A 20431-nucleotide genomic window follows, 5' to 3' on the forward strand; every position below is an offset into this window, starting at 1 on the left:
AAATAAGAATCGACTATAGAGAACAAACTAGTGGTTGCCAGAGGGAAGATGGATGGGGAGATGGGTTAAATAAGTGGGGAATAAGAGTATACTTGTGAGGAGCACTGAGTGTTGTATGGAAGTGTTGAATCACTATATTGTACATCTCAAAATAATATTCCACTGTATGTTAACTCTACTGGAATTTTAAAAAAATAAATAAAATTTTAAAAAATTAACTCAAAATGAATTAAAGACTTAAATATGTCTTGAAAATATAAAACTCCTGGAAGAAAAAAAGGCATTAAGCTCCTTGACATTAGTCTTGGTAATGATTTTTGGATCTGACGCCAAAACAAAGGCAACAAGAACAAAAATAAACAAGTGCAACTATAGCAATTTAACAAGCTTCTGCACAGGAAATCATCAACAAAATGAAAACACAACCTACCAAATAGAAGAAAATATTTGCAAATCATAATAAGGGGTTAATATCCAACATATATAAAGAAGGCATACAACTTAATAGCAAACAAAACAAAACAAACAAACAAAAAACCCCAAGCAATCCAATTTAAAAATGGGCAGAGCAAGGGCACCTGGGTGGCTCAGTTGTTTAAGTGTCCAACTTCGGCTCAGGTCGTGATCTCATGGTTCGTGGTTTTGAGCCCTGCATTGGGCTCTGTGCTGACAGATCAGAGACTGGAGCCTGCTTCAGATTCTGTGTGTCTCTCTCTGCTTCTCTCCCGCTAGCACTCTGTCTCTTTCTGTCTCTCAACAATGAATAAAAATATTTTTAAAAATGGGCAGAGGATTTGAGTAGAAATTTTTCCCAAAGAAACATACAGATAGCCAACAGCTACATGAAAAGATGTTTAACATCACTAATCATCAGGGAAATGCAAATAAAAACTACACCTATTAACATGGCTATTATGAAAAGACAAGAAATAACAAGTTGATGAGGATGCGAAGAAAAAGAAAAACTGCACTGTTGGTGGGAACTTAAACTGATGCATCCACTGTGGAAAACAGTATGGAGGTTCCTCAAAAAACTAAATGTAGAATTACTATGTGACCCAGCAATTCCACTTCTGAGTATTTATCTGGAAAAAAAAATGAAACAGTACCTTGAAAAAATATCTACACCCCCATGTTCATTGCAGCATCATTCACAATAGCCAAGATATGGAAACAACCTAAGTGTCAACTGATGGATAAATAAAGAAAATGTAGTATTTATACACACAGCGGAATATTATTTGGCCATAAAAAAGAATAAAATCTTGCCATTTGTGACAACATGGATGGACCTAGAATGTATAATGCTAAGTGAAATAAGTCAGAGAAAGACAATTACTGTATGAGCTGAGATATATAGATCATCTATATCTATATCTATATCTATATCTGTATCTGTATTTATCTATCTATATCTATATCTATATAATCTATATCTATATCTATCTATATAATCTATATCAATGTCTATATCTATATCTATGTCTATATCTATATCTATATCTATATCACCTATATCTCTATCTATATTTATATAAGCCAAGATATCTATCTATATCATCTATATCTATATCTATATCATCTATATCTATTTATATAAGCCAAGATATATAATAAAATAATAAATAAATAAGTTATAAAAGAAACAAGTCAAGGGGATGTAATGTACAGTATAGTGACTATAGTTAATATTGTATTGCATATTTCAAAGTTGCTAAGAAAGTAAATCTTAAATGTTCTTATCACAAGAAAAAAACTACATAGTTTTTTGGATTTGTTACATTTGTTTCATTCTGTAACAAATACATTCTGTATTGTGACAGATGTTAACTACATTATTGTGATCATTTTGCAATATATACAAATAATGAATCACTATGCTGTACATATGAAACAAATATGTTGTATGTCAGTTTTACCTCTATTAAAAAAAGACATGAATGTTCCAATTTAGCTCAGGAGGTAAGATGCATGCATACAAGTAGAACCAATGATACCAGGCAAAATATGGCAAGTCAGTGTGAATGCTGGAGACAGAAAGTGGGATGGGAACTCAAAGGGAGAAACAGCCTGAAGGCTATGGGAATCAAGAAATACTTCCAGAAATTGCCCTTGAGAAAGCCAGTTCTTGTACATGAATTAAAGGCAAAGCCTGCAGGGAGTTTTAAGTAGGACTGTGGATTCACCAGGAAGAGAAACAGGGAGAGAGACAGAACTAGGTAGAAAGCAAGAGAATAGGCAAAAAATTTCTTGTGAGAGTCACTTAAGAGAATAGTATTGGGCAGAGAATAAGGAGGGATTCAAAGACAAAATTGGAAAAACTATTGAGAAAAGAGAAAGAAGATGAATGGTTATTAAGCACCTACTGCATACCAGTCACTGTGCTAGACATTTTACATATGTTCTTTCACTCAATTGTTTAATCCTCAGTAAGTTCATAGGACCAGTATCATTGCTCCCACTTTATAGATTAGACAATAAATTTCAGAGGCATTAAGTGGATCCAGAAGTGAACCCCTTTCCTTATGAATTAAAACCCCATGCTATTTCTACTATTCTTTTCCATGTCCCTGTATCTTCCTTGAGTGTAGAGTCATTATTTATCAAGGTAGGGAACCAGACTAGATAAGATCTAAGGTCCATTTTAGTCTCAAAGTACTGAGTCAATCATTTAAAATAAACAGAGAAGAAAAAACAAACAGAAAAGGTACTTGAGGAAAAAGTGGGAAGCTGAATTGCGATGTGAAGATGTGGAAGATAATGTTGGTGAGGAACTCTGACACAGAATAAATCAACTCAGAACCTCTTCTCTGACCCCTTCTGTGTCCTTTTCTCTAAGTTGGGTATGAGAAGTCCAGGCCAGTCACAGCTAGCTTGGAGACGGATACCCTGAACGTGACCATCCTCCTCAACCATACAGGTCAATCCAGAAATGAGATGGATCAGCTTCTCAGGACTACCTCAGGAGGCAGACTTTCTCCTACCAGGGTCTGCTGCCAACCTCTAACTCACAGCTTCCCAGAACTGGCTGGAACTGACTGGACTTTCCAAAATAGAGGTGGCCAGAAGACACTGGGGACTTGTTTCAAGCATATTTTCATCTCCTCAGCCAATGACTGGAAGGAATAAGAAATTCTAATGAGAGACATATTGAGGAGAGAAAGGTGTGAAATGGAGAGTGAAGCGTGAATCCTGAGCATATAAGAAGAGGGACGTAGAAAAGAAATCGTATCAGAAATACTGAGGTGTAAAATAACAAAAAAGAAACGTCTACAAACTTTTATAAACGTGTCAAAATTACCAATTTGTTAGTGGTAAAAGTGAGTAAAATCAGGAGAGAGAGCCAGAGGTAAAGCAAGGTAATGCTAACAAAAAAGTGACAACATGCTCCACTTTGAGTAAGGAAATCTTCCCCATGGCCTTGTTCAGGACATATCATGTTTCCTAATTTGAAAAAAAAAATGAGTTTGTGTGTTTTCGTGGACTTTGTATATATGTGCTGAGGAACTTCTGACCACTCAAGCAACAAGAACTGGAGAAATTACTAGACAGCCTTGGGTCATTCTCTACTCGACTTGCCATATGTCAAATATTTCTTTCTTTTTGAAATGACTGTTGAGAAGGAAACCTAGAAAAATCCAAGAATAGAAACTACTCAAGGCCCTTGCTATCACCATGCTGAGTTGGAGCACACCAGTTTCTGAGAGGGTGTATCAAAATATTAAGACTAATAAATCAAAACAAAGGAGTAATCCATAATTTATCCCTTTAAATGTTTTAAACTGCTGGGGGAAACAAAACTCGAGACAGCAGTTCTTCACCTGGCCAGGGCTTAGTGCTATATTTGTTTCCTCATCTGCCTTCAGTTATTTTGGAAGCTGGATACTAATGGGTGAGCACACAGTGAGATGGAACCACATTCGGCCAGAACCAACCTGAGTATAATGAACTCTTTGAGGATGTGGCTTCAGTTCGTTAGTGTGAATACATTCAGGAAGCCACGTGAAACGCCCTGGTGCAAATTCCTTTTTTTTTTTTTTTCTTTTTCCTTAATGGACATTTGCTTTGTCAGACTTGCATTACAGGGGAGTTATAAATATAGAAATGAAATATTGATTACTTGTCTCAACTCATTCACAATTTGTGCGAGATCACACACCACAGAGCAGCAGGCACTGAGGGGGTGGGGGATGTGAGCACTTTCAGGAACTAAACTCTCTTAAAGGGTTCTTTGGCTGAAATTCATTTTCAAAAAGTGTTTCCTCACTAGGCTATTTCAAGAAGCAGAAGTAAGGTTTAGGATAGATTTTTCCCATGAAAATTAGGGCCTTGTCATCCTGCAGATCTTTTCCTTCCCACCCACAGAGCTGGTCAGTCTCCATACATTTGGGCACCATAGGCATGCAGAACAGCGGGTGGTTGCCCAGGCTGGGAGAAGGCCCACTCCCACCCAGGCATTGACACTGCTCTCAGCTGGGAATAGCAAGCAAGCAGTGAAAGAATGACCAGGGATTGTTTTGATTCCAGGCAGAACGCAAAGAATGCATTCCCTAGATGTTAGGTCAAAACAACCTAACAAAGGAAGAGAAGAAAGTTTCCCAAGAGCAAGCAGCTACTGATTCCCCTAAACTGGTTTTTGGGTAGAAACTATTAGTTTATGATGGGTAAGCCTGGTGGATGCCACCTTAACCAAATGGTACAACCCAATGTTTGGACAAATTGACATTAAGAAACTCCTGATATGATTCACTGAGAAGGGCGCAAAATCACTTTTGTTGTATTCCTGCCGAAAACATTCATAACCAGAGTCCAGGCATGAGGAGATATTAGCAAACCTCAATTGAAAGACATTCTACAAAATAATGGACTTGCATTCTTTTAAAGGTTAAGGTGAAAAAATACAAAGAAAGGGTTAGGAAACTGTTCCCAATTAAGGGTACTAAAGAGACATGCAACGAAATGAAATGCATGATTTCGAATTGATGAAATCTGAGTATGGACTGTGGATGAGACAGTGACATTACATCAATATTAAGCTATTTGACTTTGATAATTGTACTGTGATTATGTAGGAGAATGTTCTCTGTTCCAAGGAAACACACAATGAAGTAGTTACGGAATGGACATGATGTTTCCAACTTAGTTTTCAATGACTCAGGAAGACAAATTATCTATCTACATCTATCTAGAGAGAGATGGAAAAAGAATGATATAGCAGATGGGACAAAATGTAAGATATTAGTAAGTCTGGGTAAAAAGCATAAGAGAATTTCTTGTACTATTCTTTCAACTTTTCTGGAAGTTTGAAAATATAATAAAAATTTCCAAATAAGTGTCACCAATATTGAACCTATCAGATTCAGGGTTATAATTATCAGCTTTTTCTTCAAGAATAGGGACTTAAAATTCCACCAGCAATCTTCCCCCTCCTCTGAGATGAAGAACCACTCTCCACCTGGTCTCTTCACTTGGTAGAATACATAGAACAGTTGTTCAAGGCCTCTAAAAAGGAAATAGTAGCTGACACACTGGGGTATATGTCTGAATTGGAAGTTCCATTGAATTGGTGACGTTTACCATTTGGTTTCTCCTTTGCTGTATCCCCTAGCCTGAACTCAACACAGCCTGAAACCTGGAAGATGGTCTCAGGACACAGAAATAAAAAGAGCTAGAAGATGACCTCCGGTTCTAGCTCTAGGAACATGAAGGGGAGCTCTTAACTCTCAGAGAGGGGGTGGAGGGGTACCCTGTTATTCTTTTTATCTTTTTTGTTTTTATTTTTTCTCTGTTTACTTGTACCCTATTCCCAAGGTCATTTGTATATCTCCACTGGTGGCTGAAACAATGGGGTTGTGCAAGAATCTAAAACTCTGAGAGAAGAAACCGTGATCTCAAGGGGACAAGACAATTCCGATGGCATATTTTTATATCTGTCTTTCTTCCTCTAGGCCCAGGACACAGGCATGGTCACAGGAAATGCATGGTAGACTGCGATAATTTAAGCCCCCATCTGCTGGCTTGAGGACTGAAAAAAGGAGCCCCAAGGAACTGGAAAGTACTGGTGTGGTCATAGAAAGAAAGAAGCTCAGGAAAGCAAACTTATAAAGTAAAGTGAACTCCTGGCCCCCCCTTGAGCTGCTCATGTCTGGATTGACACCCAAACAGCTGAGGCAGGTGAACCTTGAAAGCTAAACTAAAGGATAGACCATTACCTGTGTCCCAGACTGGCTCCAGGTGGCACACATACGGGACAGTTCTGAGTGGCAAGCACTATAGAGGTTTTCAAAACCAAACTGACATGGGAATGACAACTGAAATAAGGGTAGTCATGACTCAACCAAATCAAATTGTTTGCTAAAACAAAAATACCAAAATTCTCAATAGCACTTAATCAAGATCTAGGGCCCTATAATATGTTATTCATAATGGTAATGACAAAATTCAAAATTGTATGACATAGAAAGAATCAGGAAATATTAACTCACCTGAAAAAAGACAACAAAGAGATGCCAACAATGAGATGACACAGATTTTGGATTCTCTGACAAATACTTTAAAGCAGCTACTATAAAAATGCTTGAGCAGGCAATTACAAACATTCTTGAAACAACATTAAAATACAGTCTTATCAAAGAAAAAACAAGGTATGTGAGACCACATGAGAATTTTGGGACTGTCAAATACAATAAACAAAATTAAAAAATTCACGAAATGGGCTCAAAGGCAGAATGAATATGACAAGAGTGAAGATTCAGTGCACTTGATGATAGAAAAAATAGGTATTATCCAATCTGAACAGAAGAGAATAAAAAATCAAAATGATGGAAAAGGATCTGGCGTCATGAAACAGTGCCAAAAGTTCTAAATGAAAAAAAAAAAGTCTAAATGCATGTCATCAGAATTCCAGAAGGAGAAAAGTGAGATTCAGAAGACAATATTTGAAAAAATAATGGCTAAAACTTCCAAATTTTGATGAGAGACACAAATATATAGATTCAAGAAACTGAATGAGCCCCAAATAAAATATAGAAAAAGAATTCCACACCCAGATATATCATATTCAAACTGAGAACTGAAGACAAACTAAAAAAAACAAAAAACAAAAAACAAAAAACAAAAACAAAACAAAACAAAAAAACAAAGCAGGAAAGCAACCAGAGAAAAGCAACAAATTATTTAGAGGGGAATGACAATGCAAATGACTGGGGATTTCTCATCAGACTTCATGGAGGCCAGATTAGAAAGGAAGAAATAAAACTGTCACTGTTCACAGATAATATGATTTTCTTTACAGATAATCCAACAGATTTATAAAAATACTCTTAGAACTAATAGATAAGTTTGGCAAGATTTCAGAATACAACGTCAACACACAAACATTAATTGTATTTCTATATAAAAGCAACAAACAACTGAAAACTTAAGTAAGTACAATATATCATTTACAATAGCTCTAAAAAAGAGAAATATTAGGTATAAATCTGACAAAGCACATGTAGAATCTGTATGCAGAGAACATAAAATGCCAGGGAAAGAAAACAAAGACCTAAATAAATGGAGGGACATTTCATGGTCATATATTAGAAGGTTCAACCTAGTAAAGATAAATTAATGTACAGATTTAATGCAATTCCTATCAAAATCCCAGCAGGATATTTTATAAATGTGGACAAGCTGATTCTAAAATTGATATGGAAATAGAAAGGAACTAGTCAGAACACTATTGAAAAAGAAAAGCAAAGTTGAAAGAATCGTACTACCCAATTTCAAGACTGATTTATGAACTCCTAGTAATCAAGACAGTGTGGTATCGATGAAAAGATACACACATTGATTAATGGAACAGAAATTGTCTAGAAATTGACACACACAAATATGGCCTATTGATTTTGAAAACATGCAAAAGCAATTTAATGGGAAAAGGATAACCTTTATGACAAATGTTTGGAACAATTGAACATTCATTTGCAAAAAATTAAGATAAACTTTAACCTAACCCCTAGATTGTATAAAGAGCTTAACCCTCAAATGCACCATAGATCTAAAAGTATTAAAATAAGACTAGAAAACATTTAGAAGAAAACATAGCAGAAAACTTCAAGAGCTGGAGTAAGGCAGAGTTTTTACACATGACAGCAAAACCTGATGCATCAAACAGAAATTCAATATTTGGACTTTGTCAAAAATAAAAATATTTGCTCTGTGCATAATATTCAACTATAAGAACACAACCGAATTTTAAGAATGGATGAAATACTTAGACACTTCATCAAGGAGGGTATAGGGAAGGCAAATATACATATGAAAAAGATGCTCCATATTATCAGTCATTAGGCAAATACAAATTAAAACCACAATAAGTTAGTGCTACATAGGTCTTAGAGAATCTAAAATGTAGCAAGTGCTGGCAAGGATAACTGAGCTACAGAAACCCTCATACACTTTTGGTGGGAAGATAACCCAGCTACTCTAGAAAACACTTTGGCAATTTCTAATAAAGTAAATGTATACTTACCCCATAATCCAGCAATCCACTTCTAAGTATTTTACCAAGGAGAGATAAAAATATATTCACAGAAATCCTGTACACAAAAATACAGATTTTCAGGGGTACATGCACCCTGATGTTTATAGCAGCACTGTCAACAATAGCCAAACTATGGAGAGAGCCCAAATGTCTATCAGCTGATGAATGGATAAAGAAAATGTGGTATATGTATGCAAGGGAATATTACTCAGCCATCAAAAAAATGAAATCTTGCCCTTTGCAATGACATGGATGAAGCTAGAATGTATTATACTAAGCTTAATAAGTCAATCAGAGAAAAGCAAATACATGATTTCACTCATATGGGAATTTAAGAAACAAAACAGATGAACGTATGGGAGGGAAGAAAAAGAGAGAGGGAAACAACCATGAGAGACTCTTAAAGATAGAGAACGGAGATGTCTGGGTGGCTTAGTCTGTTAAGCCTCTTGATTTCAGCTCAGGTCATGATCTCAGAGTCATGAAATCTCACTGGACATGGAAACTGCTTAAGATTCTCTCTCTCTCTCTCTCTCTCTCTCTCTCTCTCTCTCTCTCTCTCCCTCCCCCTCTTATATTTTCTCTTTCTCTCTAAAAAAATAAAAATAAAGATGGAGAACAATCTGAGTGTTGATGGAGGGAAGTGGGTGAGGGATGGGCTAGATGGGTGATGGGCATTAAGGAGGGCTCTTGTGATGATCACTGGGTGTTGTCTGTAAGTGATGAATCACTGAATACTACTCCTGAAACCCATATTGCACTGTATATTCACTAACTAGAATTTAAATAAAAATTAGGAAGAAAAAAAAGAAAACCTGTACACAAATTTTACAGAATTTCTGTTCATAATTGCCCTGTACTGGAAAGAACTCAAATTTCTTTTAACAGGTGAGTGGTTACATGAGCTGTGGTACATCCATGCAATGGAATATTACTCGCCATTAAAAGGAATGAACTATTGATACATGCAATACTTTTGATGAATAATTAAAAGGTATTCTGTTGAGAGAAAAAAGCCAGTCTCAAAGGTTACATATTATACTCTTCCATTTATATAACATTCTCAAAAAAGACAAACAATATCATTGTTCCCAGAAGCTGGGGAATGGGAATGGCGTGATTATAAAAGGCTAGCAGGAGGGAGTTCGGGGAGACTAAGGAAACCTCTCTGTTTCCAGATTGTGCTGAGAGCCACATGATTCTGTACATGTGTTCCATTTCAACTGTACACAAAAAGTCAATTTTACTGTATGCAATTTTAAAATTAAAATAAAAGAAAAAAATCAACTATAATTTACTTAAGAATAAATTTACCTTCTAAATAGGTAGAGAAAATTCAACAGAACCACCAACTGAGGATCAGCTGCTGTAGGTGAAATTCATTTTGTTTTCATGTTACTTTGGGGAATTTGGAGAATAACATCCATCAACAATAATTCAGTCATTTTGGAACCTGAGGACTACTCAGTTGCCTTCTAGAAACAATCACCCTAGGTAGCCCTGTGCGGAGAGTGTGGGTATTCTGCTGACTTGGGATATCAATTCCTATCTTCCTCATGTTCTGGAGCTGGAGCTGATTCAAATTGAGGTAGATGATGAGAGTGGGGAGTGGCCAAGGAGGACCAGCTGCCAAGTTTCCAAGTGTCCTCACAAGATTGTATCATCTATAATGAGTTCACTGTGGCACAGAGTATGACCCTCACACTTATGGGGTCAGAGATTTGATCCTGTCATTGCCTCTGAGTTGATTGGATGCTGAGAATGTAGTGAAGATCCTTCCTAGCCTCTATATCCATTTACAATTGTGAGTTGACACTCTTTCTTAGAATCGTCTAACTCTCTTTGCCAGATTTCATGCTCAACCAGCAGCCTTCTAGTAATTCATTTCTTTATTCATTCTTTCACTATACATTTCTCAAGTACCTTCAATGTGACAAACATTACACTGGGTGCTGGGCATACAAAAATAAATAATGCATATCCACTGCTTCGAGCAGCTCATAGATTTTGCTGCAGGGGAGAGAATGTGATGGCCAGTTGACAGGTATTCCAGGCCCGGTGGCAATGATTTTCCACATTGTGATTTAACAAGGTAAGCTTAGGTACAGCCAGTCATTCTTTTGTGAATTTGCTTAACAAAAATCATTATCCCTGAATTTCACTACACAGAGGAAAAATGATGAAACCCCAGGATTGGACCCCAAATGTATGACTCCAGTGAGGAATTGTCCACCTGTGAAATTCCAGCCTATATCACACCACTAATGATCCACCCTGGAATCTAAAGGGTGGCTGCCTTTATACTCAATCCACACTCAGCAATTGTACTCCAACTCTTCTCTCTCCTTCCTTTCCTCTTTCTATCATCTGTAATACAACACAGTGTCCTCTCCAGGCTGCAAACTGAGCTCCAGAGCTGTTTCAGTCGTGATTTTATTCTCTTGCTTCTTCTATCCTTTGCAGTGAATTCAGAGCTTTTACAATAATATTGTGAATGAATTATAATTTATGTTTATGAGAAAGAGGGGAGGAAGGAGAGAGAGGGAGGGAGAAACAGAGAGAGAGAAAGAGGGAGGGAGAGAGAGAAGGGGAGGGAAAGAAAGAGAATGGGGGAAATTAAACCACTTGGGATTTGGAGTATTTTTAAGTACCTCTTAAGTAAAGCATATTTTTAATAGATTAGTTCAAGAAATACACTTTTCAATGGAAAAAAAATGAGTTCTAATTTTGGCTGCCACCTGTTAGCTATGTTATCTTTGTAAGGTAATTATCATCTCCAGCCTTGGTTTTCTTAACCATAAAATGAAATGATTGGGCTAGAGAATTTCTAAATCATCCCAGTATCCATTGATTCTAGTATTTTTCAAGACAAAATCCTCTCTTCAGATCCTTCACTGTTTTGTTCAATGATTTGTTTCACTATTTTCTCTTGACACTTAAAAGGGCTTTGTGATAGCTACTAGTTGCAAAAAAATATTTCCCATAAATATCATATCATATATGTTTCCTGTTAGGGCTTCTGACATTCCACATGTTTTCAAAGGTAATGGGAAATACTGGAGACAATTTAAGGGTCATTATTGTGTTAGCCAAGAAAATAGCTAATGATGACTTTAGCTACCGGACTATTCAGCCGATCATAGAACCCATTAGCTCAATTAAGTAAATCAAATAGAAAAAAACATTTAGGCTTAAAAAGCCGCCCACCACTAACTACTATTTGCCAATGAAGCTTCTATTTCATGGTGAATTCAAATTGTTTATTTCTTCTATGAAGAAGAAAATGACCAGATCATCTGATTTAGCAGATATGGTTATTCAAGATCACTTAGCATATATAATTATACACCAAATATTCCACTAAATCACAATTTCAAGAAAGCAGCTAAGACTAGAAGTCTTCTGTATGAATAAGACTTGAGCTTTCTGCAGTGTAGTATTATTCACTATACTGAGGTAGGTATGGGAGGAAGCCAAGGTCTTTTCTTGCCTTAGGAAAGTTTCTCAATCCTGGGATGGTCTATATGTTCAGATTAGTGAGAAGGCAAGGGACTAGTATTGATATAAACATTTATAATTCCAAATGTTCTGTCTAGTTCTAGTTGTTTACAGCATTCAGACATTGAGTACTCATTTAAACTTTCAAAGACTAAGCCCTCCAGGTAATGCTGTCTTTAACTTAAAGTTGTTTTTTTTTTTTTAATTTTTTTAAATTTTTATTCAAGTGGGTGCCTCACAGGATGTTTGAAGTGACTCATGGAGAGAAAAGAAAATCCATGGTCATATTATTTATTTATTAAGTGTGGTTATTATATTCAGGCCATGGTATTGCTGGATAGAATCGGTCCATTGAAAGACTATTCAAAATTGATACAGTGAATATTTTATTCAATTATAAATTTAACAATTGATGTAATCAGTAGTGTGCTGGCAAATGTTTGACAACTGGCTTTCCAGCACTGGTTTTCATGGTGTAGACTGATATACCAACCTACCGATGCAATTTCATCCGAATTGCACAGTTGCTAGAAATTCAACAATCAGCTCTAGTGAGCCAGAATAAACAGCACCAGCATATTACTGGATGTTATTTAAGCTAACAAATAAGGAAAAGAATGGCTTTGAATATAATTGGCATTCCAAGAAAATTATTGTTAGACAACACACTTTTATTCCAAATTAAAGAGGGTGTTGGGTCACTTTTTTCCGAAGACTCCTGTCAAGGATCCCTTTAGAAAAAGGCTGGACTTCAGGAAATTTACATTCTAAATATCAACACCTGCTGTGTGACCCTGGGCAGGTCATCCCATTTCTCTGGGACTCATGTATAAAATAAACAGATTGCCTACTAGAGAGATGTTAAATTCTCTTCCATTTCTGATTTCTGCTATTTTGTATGCAATTAAGTCCAAAACTCATCTAAGGTACAGATAGTGGATCTGGAGACAGAAGTGATCACTAACCAGAAATGAGTAGGAAGTCTCCAGTTCTTCCCCAGGGGCTTGCTAGGATCTTGGTTTCTCTCTAAAAGAGATGTTTTGTAATTGATCATGTGTAAGGGTAGGGTCAGATCTGCTTTCTCCGAGGACTTTCCCTTCTGCCAATGATTTCACCTTCATCTCAGCCCATCCAATGCTGTCTTTAGTCCTGCCTTTAAAAAAGGTGAACTTTTGTCTCCATCCCCACTTCTTTCGCCTACATAGCACGAGATGGTCGAGTATATATTCTTTCATATTTGTGTTGAAATACTCACTGCTAGGAGCAACACAAGAATACCAAATTCGTAAAAACAACACATATCATTTAGGTTCTCTAAAATAATACAATAATAAAATGAAACCAGTTCTTATTGTCACTTATTGTGCCCTGTTCAATTGTACCTTAAGATTCATTCGTTTTATTGATACGTATCTATTTAAACATCAGTTCTGCACACAATCTAGTCAATATATATCTGTTGAATGCATAAATGAATGACTGGCTGACATATCTGCCTGTATGGATGACATGGTCTCTCTAGTCATTTTCAGGCTGGTAGTGCTATGACAGATTTTTCCTATTTCCATATTTTTCTTTATGTTCTCTGTTTATTTCTAGAGAACAGAAAACCACCTCTTTCACTGTGGGGGTGGGGATTTTGGCAGGAAAGTCATACTCTTTACCTGTCAGCTACCTTCCAGAAACACATGAACTGAGAGACCGAGAAAGCAGACAACATGCCATACAATTGCTAGCAGTTGGTAGAGCAGCAAGTGCACTGAAGTGGGTGGCATTTGTCCCTATTTCTACGCTCTGATCCGAAGCTTGTACAACAGATGTACTGGGGGCTGAGGAATGGCGGTGCTCATTTGTGGAGGTGAAATGCTAGAGAATGTGCAGGCCACGACTAGCAGCGGAAGCACAGAGCTGCAGGCTGATGAACCTGTTGGTCCTGCTGGGTGGTTTTCCTTCAGCAATGTTTTTAACCATTTTCAATGTTAGAAGCACTGACAAGTATTGCTAATGTTAACATTTCTTTATCAGGCGAGAGTGCCAGAACTAGATTGTGTGGAACTTTTTGAAAATACTGTCCTTTTATGTTTCTTTCTGGGTAAAATTTAACCTCCAACTTGACAAAATTATCATCCCCCAAACCTTTTATGTTATTGTTGTTAACCATAAAAATGGCATAGAAGTATTACAATTTTTAAAGTACATTTATTTATTTAGTTTTTGAGACAAAGAGCAAGCGGGCACACAAGTGGGGGAGGGGCAGAGAGGAGAGAGAATCCTAAGTAGGCTATGCTCCACCAGCACAGAGCTCGATGTGGTGCTTGAACTCATGAACTGTGAGATTATGACCTGAGCTGAAATCAAGAGTTTATGACATAAATCAAGGTCAAGAGTTGGATGCTCAACTGACTAAGCCACACAGGTGACCCTGAAAGTATTATAATTCTAAAGTTACTTAATAGTTTTTTTCTGTAATCACCCTGATATCTTTTTGTTTGTACATTATTTAATACTTTTTCTTATTCCTACTTTATTTCTTTGTTTTATTCTAGTCTCATTTGGGTTTTCTTTTCTCCCACATGTGTCCATATTTCTCTAAGTAAAAAAAAAAAAAATCTTAAAGAGTTGTAGGAATAACTGTATATTTAACATACTAAATACATTCTTCACAGGACCTTATGGTATATTTCTGAAATAAAGATAGTAAAACAAATATCCCTGACAGAAGGGTAGTTAACTCACAATTATAAAATTGGAGTTAATCCTTAATTTCATATTTTAATCAGTGTGCATATTTAAATTAGTTTTATGATTTTTTATGACCAATCAAAAGTTGAAATTGCATACATTTTAAACACTCCAAGATTTTTTTTTAAGTGAGAAGATATAGAAGACACAGCATTCTGACTTTTTAAAAGATTGGGAGAGAAGGAGAGAGAGAGAGAGAGAGAGAGAGAATATGAGAATATCTCTGTTTCTAATTACACAGACTATTTAAGAAAAAGAATTTAAGTCAGCTGATACTTTTCCTTTAATTATTTATGATTCAAACCAGCTCATTCTTTTCCTTTCATTATTTACACGACGTCTAATAATTGGTCTGATTGAGTTTAAATATTTGCAGTGGTTTGTTCTTGGCTTCATGTTTGTAGAAACACGTGTTTCACCAGCAGGAGTTTTATACTGTTCATGAAACACAGTGCTGCAAAGGGCAAATTTTTTATTTTCTTCATTTTGATTCTCTTCTTACACCCACAATATAATGCAAATTAGGTCATTGGTTATTAACAATATTGTCAATCAAGAGAGTATAATTAGTAATAAACTATGCGTGCCTGAGCTCAAATTATATATTTTGCTTTAGAAGAAGATTTAATCAATAAAAACCCAACATATCTGCTCATAATCTGGATTCTGAATCCAATGAAAGGATTATGGTATAGAATATGTAGGTGAAAAGAACTTTAAAAAAATTATCACCATCATACCGAATATCTGCTATTACTTAAATTGTCTCGAAGACCTTAGCACTGTAGCTAGTGGAGACCAGTTTACCTAAGACACTACCTTTCCTCTACAAGGCAAGTCCTTGCCCCTTTCACATAGTGAGTTCATGTAGAACAGAGAAATTTATAGACAGAATAATTATAAAACCTTTCATGATTGCGAAACTGTAAAGGGATTCGGTTGGTAATAGTCAGAAACAGCTTTTTTGGGTTTGGCCTTAGAGCAAGGCCTTCTTCTCCCTCATCTCTACACAAAGTTATTAACTGCTGTGATAGGGGGCTGGTTACCTCTACCCTGCATTCCTATGTAGGTATGAATTAATTTCCAAATGCCAATGCGTGTCTTTTTTCCTTTTCATGCATCATATTTAGGGACACAGCTGGAAATATTCTGTGTGCCACATGCATACACTCAGCACAGTCTCTTGCTCACTGAGTGGAGTCAATGGGTAAAGAAATTGCTCATCCATCCTTTACTTTTATCTTGGTGTGTGGACAACAAATTGTCTAAAAATTGATACAAATTTCTACAGTAATGAAAACAAAACAGAAAATGGAGAGAAAATAATAGAGTCTGTGCCTTTAAAAAACTAACACTTGTATGCCATCAGTCAGTGATTTTAGAATTGAAGAATATTAGAGATTTTGAAAGAAGTGCAAAAGTGAAAATGAATTGCCTTGGTATAAAGTAAAAACACTGAACTTAGAATCAGAAGATCTGGAAAGTCAAATATTTTATGAACAAAAAAAAATTTTTCACTGTAGCCTGTATGACTACCATAGGTCATTTTTCTAAATGTCGAAATGACACCATATAACGAGTATCTGAGAGGGATCAAACTTTGAGAGTACAGGGCAGGGATCTCCAAGTTCTTGAGAGTTATAAGCCTCATTGCTATTTCAGTTTTAGATGTTTCCCTCATACCTACAGGTGATTTTCAGCACATTTTAAAAATTTAAACCGGACTCAAATGAAATACATATATAGTAAAAGGAATCCATTCGAATTGAGAGAGGAAGTTAAGGGCAATGTTTTACTCTGATTATGGAGTGTGTATTTTTGAACAGTAAGCCTATGTTAAAATATAATTAGTGTAATAAAAAGTAATATTAAAAGGAAGAAAGTAATCTCTTACATGAAAGAATACTATGATATTTATACATCTTTACCTCTATCACTATATATTACTTTGAGTTAATAGTATGGAAAAAATGGAAATAGAATAAAGAAAAAGAACACAATCACATGTGTTTACCAAATTCTGCAAATTAATACTGTTTTGTGAATTTTTGCATTATTCCTTGGACAGCTAGATCTATTCTGGGATGTTTTCAGATTAATACTTGAAATCATCTCTGCTATAAAGAGAAAAATAAACAAATAAATAAAAATTCAGAGCATATCCAGACAAAGATGTCCCTGATTGAACAGAAAAGTTCTGAACTCATTGTTCTTCTTGGATAGATCTCCCAAGAGCACTTTTTATGAATCATGTATCTGATTGTTCACAGAGATTCCTCAGTAAGATGCCAAAATACCTCCTTTTGATCAGTTAGGCCAGAGACCAGAAGACACCCAATATTACTGTCATTAGTTTTGCTCCTGGAAAGATGGCAGAATTCTAGGGAAATTTTAGTCCTGCCATGGAATTTAAGATAATGCTGAGAGTTTAAGAAACTATAGGATGCCCCAAAAGATACTGATATTTTGGGCTTCCAAGCACCTATGAGGCTATTTGTAAATATTGGTTGAAGGAGAAATAGAAGGATGGGACAGAGAAAGGAAGGGAAAGGGAAAAGAAGGAAAGAAAGTTGATGGATTCATGCATTTACACAAATTACTTTGAATGGAAATGGCAATCTAGAAATAGCCTTATTCCTACCCTCAAAGTAAACAAAGTCCTTAGGACAGAGTTTCTTATTCTATACCCTAAAAACATATTCTGTGCCTAGCATAGGACTAAGAAGAACTCAAGTGTTCATTAATGTAAATGATACGAAATAATAAAGATAAAAACCCAAGTACTCATGTGATGTACTGTAGAGACTTTAAAAGTATGTTAAAACTGAGTTCATATTTTGCCCCTAACATATGCCATTTTTAGCTCTTGAAGTCACATATGTCTACTCTAGACAAAACAATCTCATGATTTTTCAAGCAGCAAGTAAGCAAAGGGGAAAAGTATGAGAAGACTTTTGGGAGAAAAAGCTATGGTTGGAGAAGTGGTCAGCGACAAGGAATAAACTAGATAATTACAGGAAGATCAAAGAACTTTATAGGTCTCAGTAAGTAATCAGATTGCATTTAAGAATCCTCAGCCAGGAAAGTCTGATTCTGTCTATGATACAGTAAATGATGCAAAACTAACTCTCCTATTGAGAATAACTATAAAACTGGACAAAATATATGAGGCAATTATTGCAGGCTTTGAAAAACAGTTAGTGCCAGCCTGCTATCCCTGAGAGAAGGTAAACTTGCAATCATGCCATCTCTGCGTAGGGAAAATTTCCTGACTATGGCCTAGGGAGGTGGAGCCCAAGCAGAGCTTGATGATCGTCCTGAGTGAAGAAAGTAGAAATCAAGTATAAGACATTTAAAGTAACTAGAATCTGTGAGACAAGGCACTGGGAAGGGCAGCCGTGCAATGGAGTAGATCATGGCAGAGGATTTAGCTGAGTATGCACAAGATAAGCAATGAATGGCTTGCTGGAGAGCAGCAACAGAGTAGAAAGTGTAACTGGGTTACTAGAAGTTGAACAGAGCTATAAGATGCTGGGGTTCTAGTCCAGTTTCAGTGGAAAGACCTTGTATCCATTTTGGCATCCATTTGACACAGCAGAAAAGCCACTTGTTTTAGGAATAAGAACCAAGTCCCAGAGGAAAGCCTACCACAGGTATGACCTTAAAAAGCTTAAAATAAAACCATCTGTACACAAGTTCAACTTGATTAGTTAGTGACTGGACAGTCTACCAGAGTAGAAGTCAATACTTGCCAGGAGGAAGATCACAGAATCTTAAAACTCTAAGATTTATCATCTATGCTGTTGAGAATGCAATAAAAATTACTAGATATTTAAAAAATAGAAAAATTTGACCAATAATCAAGAAAAAAAAAACAGATAATGTATCTTCAGGTGAAGCCAACATTGGAGTTAGTACTCTAAACATTAAAACAGATATAATAAATATGTTCAAGGATTTAAAGAAAAATAGTGTCATAATTATGAATTGTTAGAGAGTCTCAGCAGAGGGATGGAAACAAAAAAAATAAAGAGAGAAAAAAGGAAATGGAATTCTTGAACAAGACTTCAATAACTTAGGATTTTTAAAATTCAGAAATAATTAATGGTATACTGAAAATAAGTCAGGACCAAGAAGACAGATTGATATAAACAATCCAGTCTGAAAAATGGAAAAAGAAATAGGTGGGAGAAAAGTAAAGATGCTCAGAAATCTGTGGCATAATATACAATTTCTAACTTCTGTTGGAATTAGAACCCCAGAAAAAGTGAATGATAATATTTTAAGAAATAGCTCTCTCCTCCAGCCAGCCAAGATCCAAAGGAAAGAAGGCTAAGAGGAAAAAGGTGGCTCCAGCCCCTGCTGTCATGAAGAAGCAGGAAGCCAACAAGGTAGTCAATCCCCTGTTTGAGAAAAGGCTCACGAATTTTGGCTTTGGACAAGACTTCCAGCTCAAAAGGGACCTTCCCCACTTTGTCAGATGGCCTTGCTACATCCAGCTGCAGTGTCAAAGGGCTATTCTCTATTAATGTCTTAAAGTGCTTCCCACAATTAACCAGTTCACCCAGGGCTTGGACCACCAAACAGCTACTCAACTACTTAAGGTGGCCCACAAATACAGTCCAGAGACAAAGCAAGAGAAGAATCAGAAATTGTTGGCTGGGGCTAAGAAGAAATCTCCCTCAAGGGGAATGTCCCTGCTATGAGGTAACATGTCCTTTGAGCTGGGGTTAATATTGTCACAACTTTGGTGGAAAACAAGAAGGCTCAGTAGCAATGATTGCACTTGATGTGGATCCCATTGAGATGGTGGTTTTCTGGCCTGCCCTGTGTCATAAGATGGGAGTTCCCTACTGCATTATCAAAAGGAAGGCCAGGCTGGGGCATTTGGCCCACAGGAAGACCTGCACACTGTTGGCTTCACAGAGGTTAACTTGGAAGACAGAAGAGCTCTGGCCAAGCTGGTGGAAGCTATCAGGACCAATTATAGTGACAGATATGGTAAGATCCACCATCAGTAAGGAGGCAACATCCTGGGTCCAAAGCTGGTGGCTCACATTGCCAAGTTGGAAAAGGCAAAGGCTAAAGAACTGGCCACCAAATGGCTAAGTGTACCCTGCTGAATGTCCTGCACATAACTGTAATAAAAAGTTCTCTTTCAAAAAGAAAAGGGGAAGCACCTGGGTTGTTCAGTCGGTTGAGCGTCCGACTTTGGCTTAGATCATTATCTCACAGTTTGTGAGTTCGGGCCCTGTGTCAGGCTCTGTGCTGACAGCTCGGAGCCTGAAGCCTGCTTCGAATTCTGTGTCTCCCTCTCTCTCTGCCCCTCCCCTGCTCATACTCTGCCTCTCAAATATAAATAATTGTTAAAAAAATTATTTAAAAAAATAAATTTATTTATTTATTTATTTGTTCCTAAATTTGATGGAAAACATCAACTTACACATTCAAGAAGCTCAGTGACCATAAGCAAGATAAATGCAAAATAAACCACATTAAGCCTGTCATAGTCAAATTTCTAAAAGCCAAATATACAGAAATAAGCCAAATTAAAAACAATTACATAGGAGGGAAATAGCAAAACAAATAATGCCTTATTTCTTATCTGAAACAATGATGTCCAGAATACAATGGAACAAGATTAAAAAAAAAATTTAATGTTTA

The 20431-nt window shown here is 36.4% G+C and overlaps 1 pseudogene; it reads left to right on the forward strand.

Moving 5' to 3' along the window:
• Positions 1 to 13861: 13861 nt before the first annotated feature.
• Positions 13862 to 19890, forward strand: LOC125919773 (60S ribosomal protein L7a-like; annotated as a pseudogene).
• Positions 19891 to 20431: the final 541 nt, after the last annotated feature.

Source organism: Panthera uncia, chromosome B4 (genome assembly GCF_023721935.1).
Source record: "Panthera uncia isolate 11264 chromosome B4, Puncia_PCG_1.0, whole genome shotgun sequence".
Classification (NCBI taxonomy): domain Eukaryota; kingdom Metazoa; phylum Chordata; class Mammalia; order Carnivora; family Felidae; genus Panthera; species Panthera uncia.